Source organism: Ylistrum balloti, unplaced genomic scaffold (genome assembly GCF_031769215.1).
Source record: "Ylistrum balloti isolate Yb309-2 unplaced genomic scaffold, AGI_CSIRO_Ybal_v1 Utg371818, whole genome shotgun sequence".
In the NCBI taxonomy this organism is placed as follows: Eukaryota; Metazoa; Mollusca; class Bivalvia; order Pectinida; family Pectinidae; genus Ylistrum; species Ylistrum balloti.
Window position 1 is genome coordinate 1 of NW_026782904.1, and position 15594 is coordinate 15594.

General features: G+C 37.7%; 1 pseudogene; it reads right to left on the reverse strand.

Annotated features, from left to right (window-relative positions):
• Positions 1 to 12079: 12079 nt before the first annotated feature.
• Positions 12080 to 15052, reverse strand: LOC132563687 (histidine N-alpha-methyltransferase-like; annotated as a pseudogene).
• Positions 15053 to 15594: the final 542 nt, after the last annotated feature.

Consider the following 15594-nt stretch of genomic DNA (forward strand, 5'->3'; position numbering starts at 1 on the left):
GGTTTGACAGCTTTAATAAGAAGTCCTGGAGGACATGGAAGTAGCTAGCTGGTAACCCATATCCTCCAGAGAGCCGAATTTGTTGCAAGTGTGAATTGGGTCGTCAGACCCTATTTTCCTTCTATCCGAGGAAATTTGAATTTTCTGCTTAGGCTGATTTTTCACTTTTTGAATGCTGGGGACAGGTCTTGATGGTTAGGTATTTGTAGATTAATACATAATCTGGATAATCCTGTATATTTATTTGTAACATATATATTGAATGTAATAATAAGAGTATACTAGTACCTACCTGCCATTTATTAACTATTTATTTTCTAGACTAATGTTCTCTAAGCAACAGTTAAATTTCTATGTTGCAAAGCTAAATAATACAATACGAGTTTTAAATGAATAAATTCCTTCAACGTTATTAGCAAGCACCGAGTGTTTGATAACAGTTTAGATCCGCATCCCATAAACATGTATAGCGTTGCTTGGCACAAAGAGATAAACACTGTCGTGATGTAAAAATGGCTCTTAGGTCTGGCCCCACCCCCAGGGACTTGACATTTTTGAGACTCCTTAAACATATACAGTTATGATGGGCATTAGGAGATGAAACATTCAATGCATTAGAATTGGCCTCTTATGTTTTACACCATCCCATGAGACTTAGTTTCCTTGTTGCATCTTTGAAGATTTTTGGATCTCTCGCCTCATAATCATATATAATAATTTCGAGCGTAAAAAGACAAAAACAATCATGATGTAGGATATGGTTTCACTCCTATGGACTAGGTTTCACGGCAACATTTTTGAAGCAGTTAGGATCCTCACTCATAAACAACATATGGAAATGCTGGGCATAATGAGATAAATGTATTCACGAGTTAGAACTGGTGCTTGGGTGTGGCCCAATCCCTCTGGACTTAACTTATAGGTGATGTCTTTGAAACAGTTGAAATCCCAACACTATAACCATATATATAGTTATGTGATGTAAAAATTGCCCCTTGTTGTTATGTACGAATTGGCCGATCGACAACGCAAAAATAACCACGCCTACCGAAAATCAAGGGAGGCTACTCTCACCATTTCCGACAAACAAAATGTCGTCAGCATTGAACGTCATTCTCGATGATATCGGACTTAATTATACTTCTAACGTATCGTTGAAGAAAAAATTAAAAGCGAACGGTTTCGTTTCTGGGTCATACTTTCAACGAGCGTCCTTCCAAACAAGAGACGATGATACAGTTGAAATTAGTGGCCATGTTTTCGACAGTCAGCGGAAAAATTTGGGGATATATACCATCTACGACTTGTTTTCAGTCGAATATTTATGAGGTTTTCCTTTTCAAATAAGGTTAATATGGCAAATCATTGTACTTATTCAAAGACAATATATACACCAATCAATAGGGAATTCAAAATACTAAATTTGTATCTATGAATTACAGCCCTTTCCGTTGTTGAAGGAGTAAAAACTATCTTTTTCATTTGACGCATATTGCCAGAACCGAGTAGGTCGCCACATTACTATGATCCGTTTTTCAGACGAGTATTTCTGAGACGGATTTTAACTTTTTAAGCTAAGTTTATATGTGGTAGCAGTGCAATAATTAAATAAAGAAATATACCGGTCGTTAGGGAATTTAGTAACCTAAAATTAAGTATATACATTTTAGCCCTTTCCCTCCTTGAATGACTTAAAACAGTCCATTTAAATAGTCACGTACTTTCATTTCCCTATATTCGCCATGTTAAATCGAGTCGATTTCAGTCTCCTTTGGTATACTGTGACGTCACTGGTCACTTATTGGGTTTTCAGATTTTTACTCAACTGTTTCCGTGAAATCGATAATTTTGCCATTTAAACGGTCAATTTCGCTTTTGTGGTTCATCTTTGAAAATTTTTATTTGTTGTAAAGTGGTCACAGTAACCTATATTTTCATATATATCAAAAAAATATTTTTCGCTGAAGATACCCTTTAAACACCACATAACGTTGAATCTGTCTGCTTTTCCTCTTTACATTTTTGCTAATAATTAAAAAGATAAAAACAAAACAAAACAAAGTTCAAGTGGTGTGGTAGTTTTCTATGGAGCAGAATTAATGAAATAAAAATAAACCCAAAAAAACAACAAAACAAGTTTGCTTTTACAGTCATATAAAGTCTTTATAAAATGGCCACCAAGATACATCACTGATATAATGGTTACTTTCTAAACTGGCATTAAATTCTTAAATATTTTTTATGTATATCATGTTAATGGGTTTTTCTTTAATCAAGAATATTAATACCTTATTGGAAGACTTTAAGATTTTATTTCAACTGTTTAAAAATAACAGTAAGCACCCATATTATCACAGACCATTCACAAAGTAAAACTTTGTAAAAGAGCAGAAACATGTCCAGATGATTTCATTTCCCTTCAGTCAATAAATATCCGAAAATGGTCAGTCCGAAATCAAGCTTCTTTATAAATACACACATTAACTTGCGGCTTATTAGCACATGAGAGAGGATTATAAAACTTATGTTAGCAAAATTTTGTTGAAAAAAATACTGATGTTCATTGAAATATTGTACACGTGAGCCTGTGAATATCTACGCACTTTTGAGCAGACATAAAAATAAAAGAATGCTTTAATATAGAAGGACAAGTTAAGTTAAGTTAAGTTGATAATTAGGCCGTCCGCACAATCGGTGCCAAGATTTGCACTTCTCATGCTTCGTCTGAGATTTGGGAAACGGTATGAACACAACACCTCCCTCTAATCGCTCTGGGTAGCGAAATCGGTGTTGCAAGTTCCCCAGCAGCAACGTTTCACCATTGTCGGAGAATGTCGGAGTAGCGAAACGTAAACAAAGAGGCGAATACTACCCGCGATCTATTTGGCTAAACCGCGCTGCCAATCAAAAGTTGTCGATCGGCTAATTGCCCGCCCCCTCGGTTGTGGCACATCTCAAGGAACATTATTTCTGGGTTATATGTTTTTATGCAGTTGAGATAACAAACCGACAACCATATAAATTCCTATTGAGAATCAAAGAAGAAAGACAATAATAATATAAGAATTTACCTATTGGTCCCATCAAAGAGGTTAAGTGACTGAGCTTTATAAAGAGGAATTTGAAATACCCAACCTACAGGCATGTACAGCATTGCTGGGTTTTAATATCCAGGTGAGCGATACAGGCCCTATTGACCTCTTGTGTAATGATGGGGCTGCTGCACCTCCCCGTCTAGATTTTGACGTTTGTACAATTTTACTTTATGTGTAATACGTCATGATAATCCATAAACAACAGACAAGAAATCATTACATTTTCCGATGTTCATCAGCAGGACATGGGTGTACCACAAGCATTCTTTCGGTTACACTTTTTGGACTTAAAAACAACAGTGTTGTCAAAACATTATCCCCTTCAATGGAAGGCACTCTTTATGTCGATGACTTCATTATATGCTATCGATCTAAGAATATGAATACCATCGAAAGACAACTACAACAATGTTTGAATCGACTACAAATTTGGGCAGATGAAAATGGTTTTAAATTTTCACAATCAAAAACAGTTTGTATGCATTTTTGTCAAATTCGGAAACAACACGACGATCTAAATCTGTCTCTCTGTGGTGTACCCGTTCCAGTTGTTGAGCAAACCAAATTCTTAGGTGTGATATTAGACAGGAAATTGTCGTTCCTTCCACGCAATATCCCGCGCGCGTTTCAGCTGGGATGACTTCCAGAATCCCTTCCTTACCATGTACTACCTAGCAGACTTAGTGCACGAGTACCGCACAAGTGGTCTACAAGCATTTGCCAAACAATACAGGAAAGGAGGAGTGCCATTTTGACGAATACTTTTTTTGTCTACTAAAAACTTGAGGTCAGTTTTTTTCCTGTGGCTGACCTGGGACCATGACCGGCCCGGATGCCGAAGCTGCGATTGTTGTAGAGTCCAGATGGTTAGATAATGATAATCTAACTCCGGCATGGAAAGCTTAAACAAACAATACTCACAATGATTTACACCGATAACATCCATACATATGATAAGATAACGTCACTATAACATCAATTGTACATTTTATACGTTAGACAATTATTTATATAAAAAATAAATACACCATATCTGCATTAAGATATAGACATAGTCACGTAGCGGTCCATTTTTAACACTATCAATTAGTCGAACAATATTACGCGTATGGCGTATAAAGGCTGTCGTACGTTTTTATACCGGCGTCACTTGCCGCCCTAGGATACCTGTAGATGGATTTAACATATTGTAATCATAGCATATGTCTTCAGCAAAACTAGACATGGAGTACTAATATATCAACAATACATCACACACGCTTCGCTTAAATGGACCGCACGCTAATATAGAAATATATTTACCCGGAAAATAAGACACTCAAAGAAACAAATTAGTGAAATGAAAGATACGTAACAACATTAGCTATTCATCACAGTCTATATTTCGTGCCTGTAACCATGTAAACCGATTAATCGGTTACAGGTAAACACTACACAGCTATTACTCACGGCATACCTTACCTGTTGCAACCCTCACCCCTAATTCCACACGTTCACTTCCGCCTTAGCCGTACTTACATTCGTGCCATACAGCTGAGAACATACGCACAACAGACGATACATAGCAAAAACATAAACATACTTACATGCGATCGTGACAATATACTTAGGTCAATCTTACTTGTTGTGTTTGTTACATGGGTAACCTAGCTATGTCTTATAATTGTTACGAGTTGATTCCAGAGTGTTTTACAAGGAGGATTAAATTTTGTGCACTAAGTTTGCAAAGAGGGGTAATTCTAGTAGACAGCGGCGGTGTGATTGAAATGCGCATGCGCAACTGTCAGTCCAGAATTAAACATGATGCTGACGTTCGTCTTATGTGTTTTGTAACAATTTCGTTACAGGTAAACAAGTTTATAGATATTGCCATCTGATGTGATATAATTATTTGTGTTTATAACTGAGATTGCCTGAAGTGGAATTGATATGTGAAACTTACAACAACAGAAACGTCACAATTTATTCGTTCAAGGATATAGTAATAAATTCATATGAAATCATATAATCAAAAACTAAACAAAACAAATATGAACTACTCATTACACGCTCGAAATCTCGACTAACTGAAATACCGTTACGTCATAACCAGGAGAGGTATATGTACTAAAGTTAGCACATTTGTGCCACAAATGAAAGTGGAATAGCACAACAAAATTTGGTAAAATATATAATTGCTTTTTGCCTTTTGTTTGTTTTTTATTAATACTTGTTGGTTGTAAAAACCAATTAATCTGCTATTTACTGGTAGGTAGGTATCATTATACTCTTATCATTACATCAAATACAAATTAATATAAAGGAAGCTCCAGATTATATCTATATAATACAGTTTAATTTTCAAAATTAAACACATTTATTTTTGTGTCGACGATGGGTAGGTGAGACCTGGAATTCTGCTACTATTACATGGGAGAGTGATCCCCCTTGGGTTTGGGCATGCGCAAGGTGATTTATGTTAATTTCACTCCGAAGCCTTGCACGCAGAACAGCAACATATAAGTTTTGTAGCGCTAGTTAGCCATCCTTGGAACAGATCGTAGATCGAGAATGTCACCAGTTCACAAACGGAAAACGCCGACAAAGCGACCAGGGGGGACGCCAGCCCGCCCGAGGAGCGAAAGGAAGAGGAGGAGGCCGGATCGTCTTGAGGAATTCGAGGCAGCACCTGTTAGGCCTCGGGCCGAGAGAGCGAGCTCGCCGCCGCCATGTGCTCCAGGGGAGGATACAGAGGAGCAGGAGGCTCCGTCGTCCGAACAACAGTAGTGTGACAACTCGTCAAGGGGTAGGCAGGCAGCGCCACAGGAATGTGGTTTTATTGATAACAGTAATGTTCAGAATGTATGGGAGTCCGCCCTGGGTTTAGGGGGGCAAACAATGCAAGGCACTTACGGGGGGCAAATATTGCAAGGCACGGGGTCCCCACAGCTAGCCAGGAGTTCCATGGGAACGTGTACATTTTCGCAGGGGTTATGTGGGGCTATAAATACACTGCCCACGTTAAAATCTGTGTTCAGTAAAATACACCAAATATGATGAAGCAGTTTATCTAGTACAACGCCTGGGAAAAGGGGCCCTTTTAGCAAAAGCAGACATTAAATCGGCATTTCGTATATTACCAATTTGGCCTGGAGATTTTGATTTATTAGGTTTTAAATTTGCAAATCAATATTTTTATGATAAATGCTTGCCAATGGGATGTTCTCTGTCATGCGCACTATTCGAAAAGTTTTCAACCTTTTTAGAGTGGGCTGTAAATCGTCAAGCAATCGCAGGAGAAATATTACATTATTTGGATGATTTCCTTTTTGGCGGTAAGCCTAATACTAGTCAGTGCCAGTGCATGTTGACCAAGTTTGAAGAAGTATGTGGCAAGTTAGGTGTACCTATTGCTCCAGAAAAAAACAGAGGGTCCTACCAATGTCATACGTTTTTTTTGGGTTTAGAGATTGATATAGTTGAAATGTGTGTCCGGGTACCGGCACAAAAAATTCAAGAGATTGTCCAAAAAAAATTTCGCATGTAAAGCAATAGTGCCAGGTCGTACTTTCTGTAGGCGTCTGATCAACGCTACCATAGGACTTACTCAGCCGTATCATCACTTGAGAGTTACTGCAGAAATCAGGGAGGATTTTAAAATGTGGTTAAGGTTTTTCAAAACATTCAATGGTATCTCCGTTTCTAGTGACCAATTTTGGACAACGAATTCAGACATGGAACTTTTTACAGACAGCTCTGCAAAAAATGGAAATGGTTTTGGGGCATATTTTAATGGTAGTTGGGCATATGGGGTATGGCCAGAGTTGTGGTTTGAGCTAGGATATACCAGGGACATCACAGTACTAGAGTTCTTCCCCTTGGTGGTGGCAGTATATATTTGGGGTGATAGATTACAGAATAAGTAAATCTTATTCCGCAGTGACAATCAGTCAGTGGTAGCAATAGTTAACAAGATGACAACCAAATCGCCAGTTGTGTTAGCAATGTTAAAGCTATTTGTGTTACGTTGTATATATCTCAACTTAGTGTTCAAGGCAGAACACATCCCTGGTTGTTGTAATGTAATAACAGATAGTCTGTCACGTTTACAGCTGAACAAATTCCATCGACTAGCTCCACAGGCAGAACCCACACCAGTTCCAATCCCAACGTGGCTATGGTCCATTTGTCAGATGAAATTGGGCGACTTTTAAATGCTAGTCTTTCAGTCAATACAAAACGAATGTATAGGAGTGCATTATGCAGTTTTCAACAATTCCGGACTCTATTTGGTATAGGGCACAATTGGCCGGTACCTCTGGCACACCTTCTGTGGTTTATAGCATTTCATTCTAATAAGGGCTCAGCACCCAGTACAGTAACCTCGTATTTATCGGCAATAAGCTATGTTCACAAATTACATTGTTGGAAAGATCCGACTTCATTTTTTATTGTCAATAAAGCAGTGGAGGGGTTCAGGCGGTTAAGAGGTGGTCCAGATACAAGGGCTCCTATCACATATTATTTACTGCTTAAATTTTTTAAAGTGTTGCCCAGCATTGCAAAATCTAGTAAAAGTCAATTATTCAGGACAGCATACTGTTTAGCATTTTTTGGTTTGCTCAGGGTGGGGGAGATTATTTATACACCAGCTTTGGTGTCGAAATATCCTTTGCTCATTTCAGATTTGATAATGGCCAAGGATAAGATAGTGGTAACCATAGGCCATTCCAAAACTGACCAACGGGGACGGTCAACTAAAGTCTCAATTTCGAGAATCAACGAATGTCCAGTTTGCCCAGTAGTTAATATGGGGATGTATTTAAAGTTAAGACCTAAATGTGCTGGCCTTTTGTTTATACACCAAAATGGAACCCCACTGACACGTTATCAATTTAGTGCAGTGTTGAGAAAGGCAGTCAGTAGTCTGGGTCTCCCTAACCAGAACTTTAAATCCCACTCATTCCGTATTGGGGCTGCCACAACATTATCAATGAATGGTATTTCAGACGAAGTCATCAAAAGGCTGGGCAGATGGAAATCAAAAGCATATTCATCATATATCCGGATAGACAAAATATTAAATTGATAAAACGAGTCAGACAAGGAGTTATCTCCCTTATACCAATCACCGATAAATATGAGTAAGGCTAATACAGCCATAAGTATTTCAGATGTATGGATTATGGGATCTTCCATTGTCTACTGGGCGCACCGGAAGTCACATACATTGTCAGACCCTAACTTGCATCTGCAAAGTTTGGGGGGAACATCAAATGGCTGGGCAAGCGTGGAATATCCTGGTTTGATGTGAGAGGAGCCTTGAACTATCATTTGAGCCGCCATTCTCCACCACATTTTCTTGTTATCCATGTCGGAGGTAATGATCTTACAACAACGCCAGCTTCAGAGTTATGCGTCATTGGAAATGATGTGTTCACGCTAGCCAGGAACCTACCATCCTGCATATTTATATGGTCAGATATATTACCACGTCTACAGTGGCCTGGAGGGGAGTCAGTAGTAGGAATAGAGAAGAAACGCAAACGGGTGAATAGGGTAGGTCGTCGGGCAGTTCTAAATGCGGGGGGTAGGGTGATCAAACATGTAGATATAACCTATGATTGTCAAGGGTTATTTCGAGAAGGTGGAGTCCATTTAGATGATATTGGTAATGCAATTTTTCTCAGTACATTACAAGGAGCTATGGAAACTTTCTTTGCTGGTCAAAGCTCACCTAACACTGTCAAATTAGTATTCGAATAAAGAGTTATCGGTCCTGGTGGGGGATAGATGGATGATGGAACTGTATAAACAGTTCCAAGTGGCATGTTGTGGCGAGCAGGCATAATTTTATATAAATTTCAATATGTATAGGTTTTTTTTGTGTGTATTACATGTAGAAAGTGGGTAATGACTTGCTAAGGTTTACCCTAGGAGTCGGTTAAACCCACGTATTATAAAAGGTTATTGGTTTAATTCCCCATCTAACTTGCCTCGTGAATCCCAGGGAGTCGTGAGGGTGGAACTTTAATGTAATGGTATTTAGGATATACATTTAGTATGTTAGTAATACTTGCCAAGGCTGTAGCCTGGAAGTATGGAGCTTCGTCGATCTTTGTAGATCGTCAAAGCTAAGGATAGTTGGTTGGGGGGGGGGGGGGGGGGGGGGGGGGGGGGGGGGGGGGGGGGGGGTTACGCAGTACTTGCCAAGGTTATACCCTGGAAGGTTGCGGTGGAGCCTTATAGGACAAGGCTAATTATAGTCTGGTACATGCAAACTCTGCCAAGGTTTACCCTGGGGAGGGTAAGTTGCTGATGTGTCCGGTACCGGTTGGTAGATACTCAGTGTGGTGAACTTACCGTTGTATGTACCATTTGTGTATTCTAGTTATTTATAATATAGAATATTATGGTAAAGTTCTAACCTGCTTTGGATAACCCAGGGGGAGGAAATTACCGGTCATTGTAAATGCCTGCTCGCCACATTTTTGGGGCAAATCTATATCATTAAACAGGCTGCGGCCATTTAATCCAAACGAAGTGTATTTGTTATTATTACAGGAAACATCGTAAAATAATATAAATTATGTAGAAAGAAAAGATTTTAAATGTTTTCTTTCCGCAAATATTTAAATGTTCACTTAGATTTATTTCTTTGTATTCTGGAGATTTGTTATGCAGTTTGTGGACTCGTACACGTGCCCGTAGTGTTGTGCCAGTTTCTCCGATATAATATTCGTCGCAACCGGGGCATAATATACAGTATATTAGGTGTTTAGATGAGCATGGCATATTCGCAGTCACTGAGAATTTTATCCCTCTGAAGTGGTGTGTTTCTCCTCCCACCATATATTCACAAATACCGTACCGTTGGTCTCCATATTTTGTTACACTATACCTGATCTGTTTATAGTTTGATCAGGATTCACACAGAAGTCGTTTTAAGTTTTTAGGTTGTTTTTTACCGTTGATAAATTTGGTTTCTTTAAAAACTTCTTTCATTGTTTCATCCTGTTGTAATAGTTCCTGCATTTGATACACTGTAGTTGAAATGTTTTTGTTCCTGGGATTATGAGTTGTGACAACGGTTATTAATGTAGAGTTTACCGAAGGACTGGTGCTAAGTGAAAGGAATACGCAAACCCAAATATAAATTTTGAATAACAAATTTATATACAAAAATATAACAAGGAAAAATACACAGTTTTATAGATTATTTTATCTATGTGCTAAGATCTCACCTCACCTCAAACCAGCTTAAAAATAACAACACAGAGGTTACCCAACAATTAAAGATATGACTAGAATGACCACTGCCATAAATTATCTGGCATTACTGATTTACTACGTCCGCTGAAGCACATTTCCAATAAATATAGGTTAAGTAATACTAATTGACTTCCTACTATTCTATCCTATTCACTGGGAGTACATTACTACCGGCTATACAATTACACTGAAAGTTCCATAACAGTTAAAGTTCATAGTTCCAGTACACAGTTCAAATACCAATCCAGTACACAGTTCAAATACCAATCACACGATTGTCACATATTGGAAGCCACTGTATCATTACCACCATTCACAAATGAGTGAGTCCCGGTGCGTGAACCTCAGGTGTATCGCCATCTACATTGATGTGCCTCTGTCCCAGAGCCGTAGAGGGATGGTCCGTGTGGTCAGCTATAGACGTCGCCCAAGTGACTGATCAAGTTTAGGTCGTTCGCCCATGTTTTCCTGTACGTTGAACTGGTGTGGACTTAGCGTCAGTCATGCTAAGCCGTCCTGGTCAGGTCCCCATCTAGTTGTTTACCCCATCACACCATCACCACGGAGCCTGCCAGACCAAACTATTTGTTTACTATCTTCTCACATATCTGTTTACATTTTACCGAGAGCTTCCGGTAAGCACCGGAAGTGAAAGTTATACACGTGACCTCACAGTTTACACTTCACATAGGAAAATACCAAACATTACAAAATAACCCACTGACAGCTGAGGATTACCAGCTATCTTTCTTTCATCAACATTTTATGAACCATTTAACATAAAAATATCACTGTACAATTCTGTAAAGTAGCCTAATACTCAATACAGGTACACGTGCTCGAGCGACTAGCTCAGGCCACGCTTCACTCGCTAAGAAAATCAAATAACTGCGAAAAATAGCATCGACGCTCTAATACACTTAATTGTTCAGAATAATAGTAACAAAATACAACTTGTACTCACATTTCCATGGCAACAAACCAGCCAGAAGTAGTTATAAATGTACCACACATTTTCGGAGCGCCCTGCTCCATCACGTCTACCGCCCAGGTGAACGTTCTCTGTCTGCCCTGAGATCGGCCTATCTTAATTCTGATTGGCTAAAATTCCCACCTGGCATCGTACTAATAAACCTCACAGCTACTGATACCCACTTTGTACAACAAGGCCAAATAACAGCCGGCAAAATTCAAATGTTGTTAGCAATACTCTTATAAACATGTTTGCACTTGAAGAAAAATATCACACCTTAAATAACTGGTAAATACTGTAGATATCTTGACAATTACAGTTTCATTGATATCTTCCTTTGTAGGTGGTTCCATCGCCTTTTTAATTTCATCTTCGATGATTTTTAATGGCAATCCCTTTGGCGATAGATATGTTTATAATTCATTCAGACGCTGCTATCTCTTTGAGGCGTCACTAACGATAATGCATATCTTCCTCGCCAGATTATATGGTATTGACCATTTATTATGTCTAAAATGGAGGTACTAATGAGGTAGGTTTCAAATATATGTCCGTGCATGATATATATATATATATATATATATATATATATATCGATGTATTTATATTTTTACCACATTCTCTACCCAATTACAGACGGTGTGAAAGGATAAACATAACCATGTTGCAAAATTGCCTTGATATACCATTGAACCTTTCCCGTACTTGATATATATAAATATTACTTACGACAATTTTTATTTTCATTTTCATTTACAGTTTACACCACTGCACACTGACAGAAAGCGATGTGTTTTCCTTCATCCATCCATGTGCCTGTCAAGCGAAGTCCAGCCTTGTGTATAAGGTTTTGTATCTGTTGCAACGTATATTTGCAGCTGACTCCAGCACCTTCGTGAAAATAAATATGTTCCCCCTTCTTTAAAACCAGCCGAATGTCCAATCCAGCTGTAAAACATTAAAACAATATTTTCCTTTAACCCATTGTTAGTATTGACGAATAAGTAATAAATATATGAATTTGACACTAATTCATAATTATGAGTGCAACTTACGTATTGGACATTGCATGTCTTCCTTTGCTTGGATATATGCTCTTACGTAGCTCATATACCCTGGACTCAAATCAGATACGAAATCTATTCCATACGTGAACCTCGCCAGGTCGATCACACTTCCTTCCTCTTTGTTCAACCTTACAATACCATATTGGTAGAATCTTCTCTTCGTACCTGAAGGATCAGTTTTGCTTGAGTATTAATGAATATGAATGTTTGATGTCGATAATGATGAGGACGATCGACAAATAGATATCGACTAGATCATATCATGACTGAGATAACATTTTATCAATATTACAAGTAGTGCCCCATTAGTGTCTTCATGAAAATATACATTGTTGTAATATCACATTCCGATGACGTCACGCTGTTTACATTGGTATTGTGTAGTCTGCATTTGGAGACAATATAAAACAATATATGCATATACATATTGCATCAGTGGCGGTATTAGTTACCTTCAAGATATCAGGTCCAATTTGTTATCTTACGATAAATGTGTGTCGTCGAAATGATTTACCTTCATCGTCATTGTAAGCCTTTAGAATAGCCTCTTTATCTTGTGTGATGTCAACACTGATTACAAGTCGACATTTATCTGGAAAAGAAGGAACACGCATGAAAATTGTATACAAATATCAATTTACTTCTCCATTCGTGTCTTTGAAATATCAATCTAATCTGACTTGATCGTATGAAATATTTCTAATACTAAAGTGTAAGAACTATACTAACAAGATATCCCAGAAGGATCTTTGCATTCATCATCGTATGACTTTTATTTGTTCTTTTAAAATCTGGACCTTTGTCTTCTATCCTGAATTTTTGCTCCTAATTTGAATTTTCTAATTTGTCCAGAAATCAAATTAGAAAATTCAAATTAATCAAAAGGGCGTAACAAGGGATAAGCAGGCTTCTGTGAACGAAATTTAAGAAAGATCAATCCGGTGCTTATACAGAAATAGCGCCATGTCTTTCAATGCCAAAATCCAAGATTGCTTTTTCTGATCAGTTCAGGGGGACCAAAGGTAATTTTAAAAACGATTCGTCGAGTACTAAGAACTAGCAATAATAACAATTGTTGACGGACCACAGACGTACGGCAGTTTGAAATCAGATGGCAGTTAAGTACAACTGATGTCTGATATTCTTTGATTACATCTAGGGTCAATGATTGCCATAGACGTGACTCGCCAACTTGTCCGCCCTTTGATAAGTCTTTGAATCTGGTACGTGACATGAATTGATAGTCACTTTAACATGGTACTTGTTTGTGTGACTAAGATCGCAAACAAAATGAGCAAAATTGATGCGTTAACATCAAACTATACCACCGTTAAGTCGCTCATCCTATTTTTTTTTCTCTTCTGAGAACACGAATTCCTAACTTGGATTGACCAGGATTTACATCGTGAATACCAACATACCTGATCATATAGCACTTGTATTTTTTCAGGAGTTTGTGTGTAAACCTTTCTTAAATTTATATTTTCCCCGAATTCTATTTAATTTGAGTTTAGCAGTATTCATATAGAGTATTATTCAGTTCCACAAAATCATTTGGTGAACGGCAATTAATATGTACACTTGCGCAACTGTAGTTGAAGCTCATTGTTAATCTGTCGATAGGAAAACTCACTTAAATCTTACCTGTCATTATCGAAGATATCATCCTGAGAGTATTCACTTGGTCATCATACGACATGTTCATCATGCTGCCACACTACACAAAAAACTTTACACCTTTGACTTGCCTGCAACAAATCGTCGTAAAGTAAAAACGTTTTGCTGTTTAAATGACGTTCTCTTGAATACAAATGTTTGAGCGTATTGCTATATATATTACCAAGAATTGTGGGTGATTTTTTAAATATTTTACCCAATGCGACATTCTGTATAGTTTCCAAGACCTCGAATTTTAACAGAAATCAATGACGTAATGGCATTCACCGAATATAGTTCTGATAACCTACTTCAATTCTTCAATACTTGTTTGTAATCTGCAGCTATTGGTCGGATTACAAGTGAATTATCGTACTCCTCTGACAACATCGCTGAAGCTTTCATCAGGTATTCTGAAAAAAATTTATCGTCAAGAAATCAATAATATTTCATTGGATTTGTTGACCCGCCTGGAAAGTAAAGCAACAATGAACTTCAGCAGTATACTCTCATTTATCACGATGTTTAAACCTACCACCAGAGATGTCCAGTGGGTAAAACTGGACCATTTTCAGCCTTTTTATTAGCTCATCTATTACAAATCTCGTTGTGGAGCAGTTTCCGCTTCCGAGGTCAACCAAGGTCAAGTCATTTGAATCCCTCGGGATGATATTCTGTGATGCAAGAGAAATTGTTCCGAAAACTGCTTATTAATTTTAAATGAACAACGCTTCTATATTGTTTGTGGGAAGAATGATTGGAAAGACTGAATAGCTTATCTTTGGATGCTCTTTCTAGTATCAAAACGTTAATAACACATACATAACACGTACCTGCACATTTAGCTTCATGAAAGATATCTGACTTTTCGTAAGATAATAATTCCGGTTTATCTGACAGCTTTCATGTTGAAGTTTGGACCCGACATCATCGTAGTTATACCATGTAGGTATATACTTGGGATGAGATGTAAGCCCTGTTACCAATTTCTGTTTTTTGTTGTCTGCCATTTCTTTTTGATAAAAAAGTGGAACCGGGAAGATGTATTAAATTTAACAACAAAATGCCGCCCTAGACCACAAGTACTCGACATATGCATTCACTTTGATTTCTTGTCGCAGTTGAATCGATTCATAAGGGCTTATTCTAAATTTCCGTAAAAAACGGACAAACCTCTCACAATACTTTTTCGAGAGGTGTAGGTTTACAGATTGATGAACATGATAGGGAAGCGTACATGTCTGTATTTACGCGAAATGAAATTAGAAGTGAATAATGTTCGTAACTATACCTGTTGGTTCCGTTATGATTTACCTTGGTCTCATTTGAAGACATGACATTATTTCAATTGGATTGGCAAAGATTAAGCAAACTATATGAAAAGAGAACAAGATATAAATAAGGAAATATTTAAATGGCGAAGATAATAGAGGTGATTAGACCGTTATTCACGTTTTCAAAGAATACATATATAATACCATTTTCTTTAAATACATTCAATATTGTATCAATTTAGTTTTTTTCCACTCTCCTTCTATTTGAGTGTGGAGAA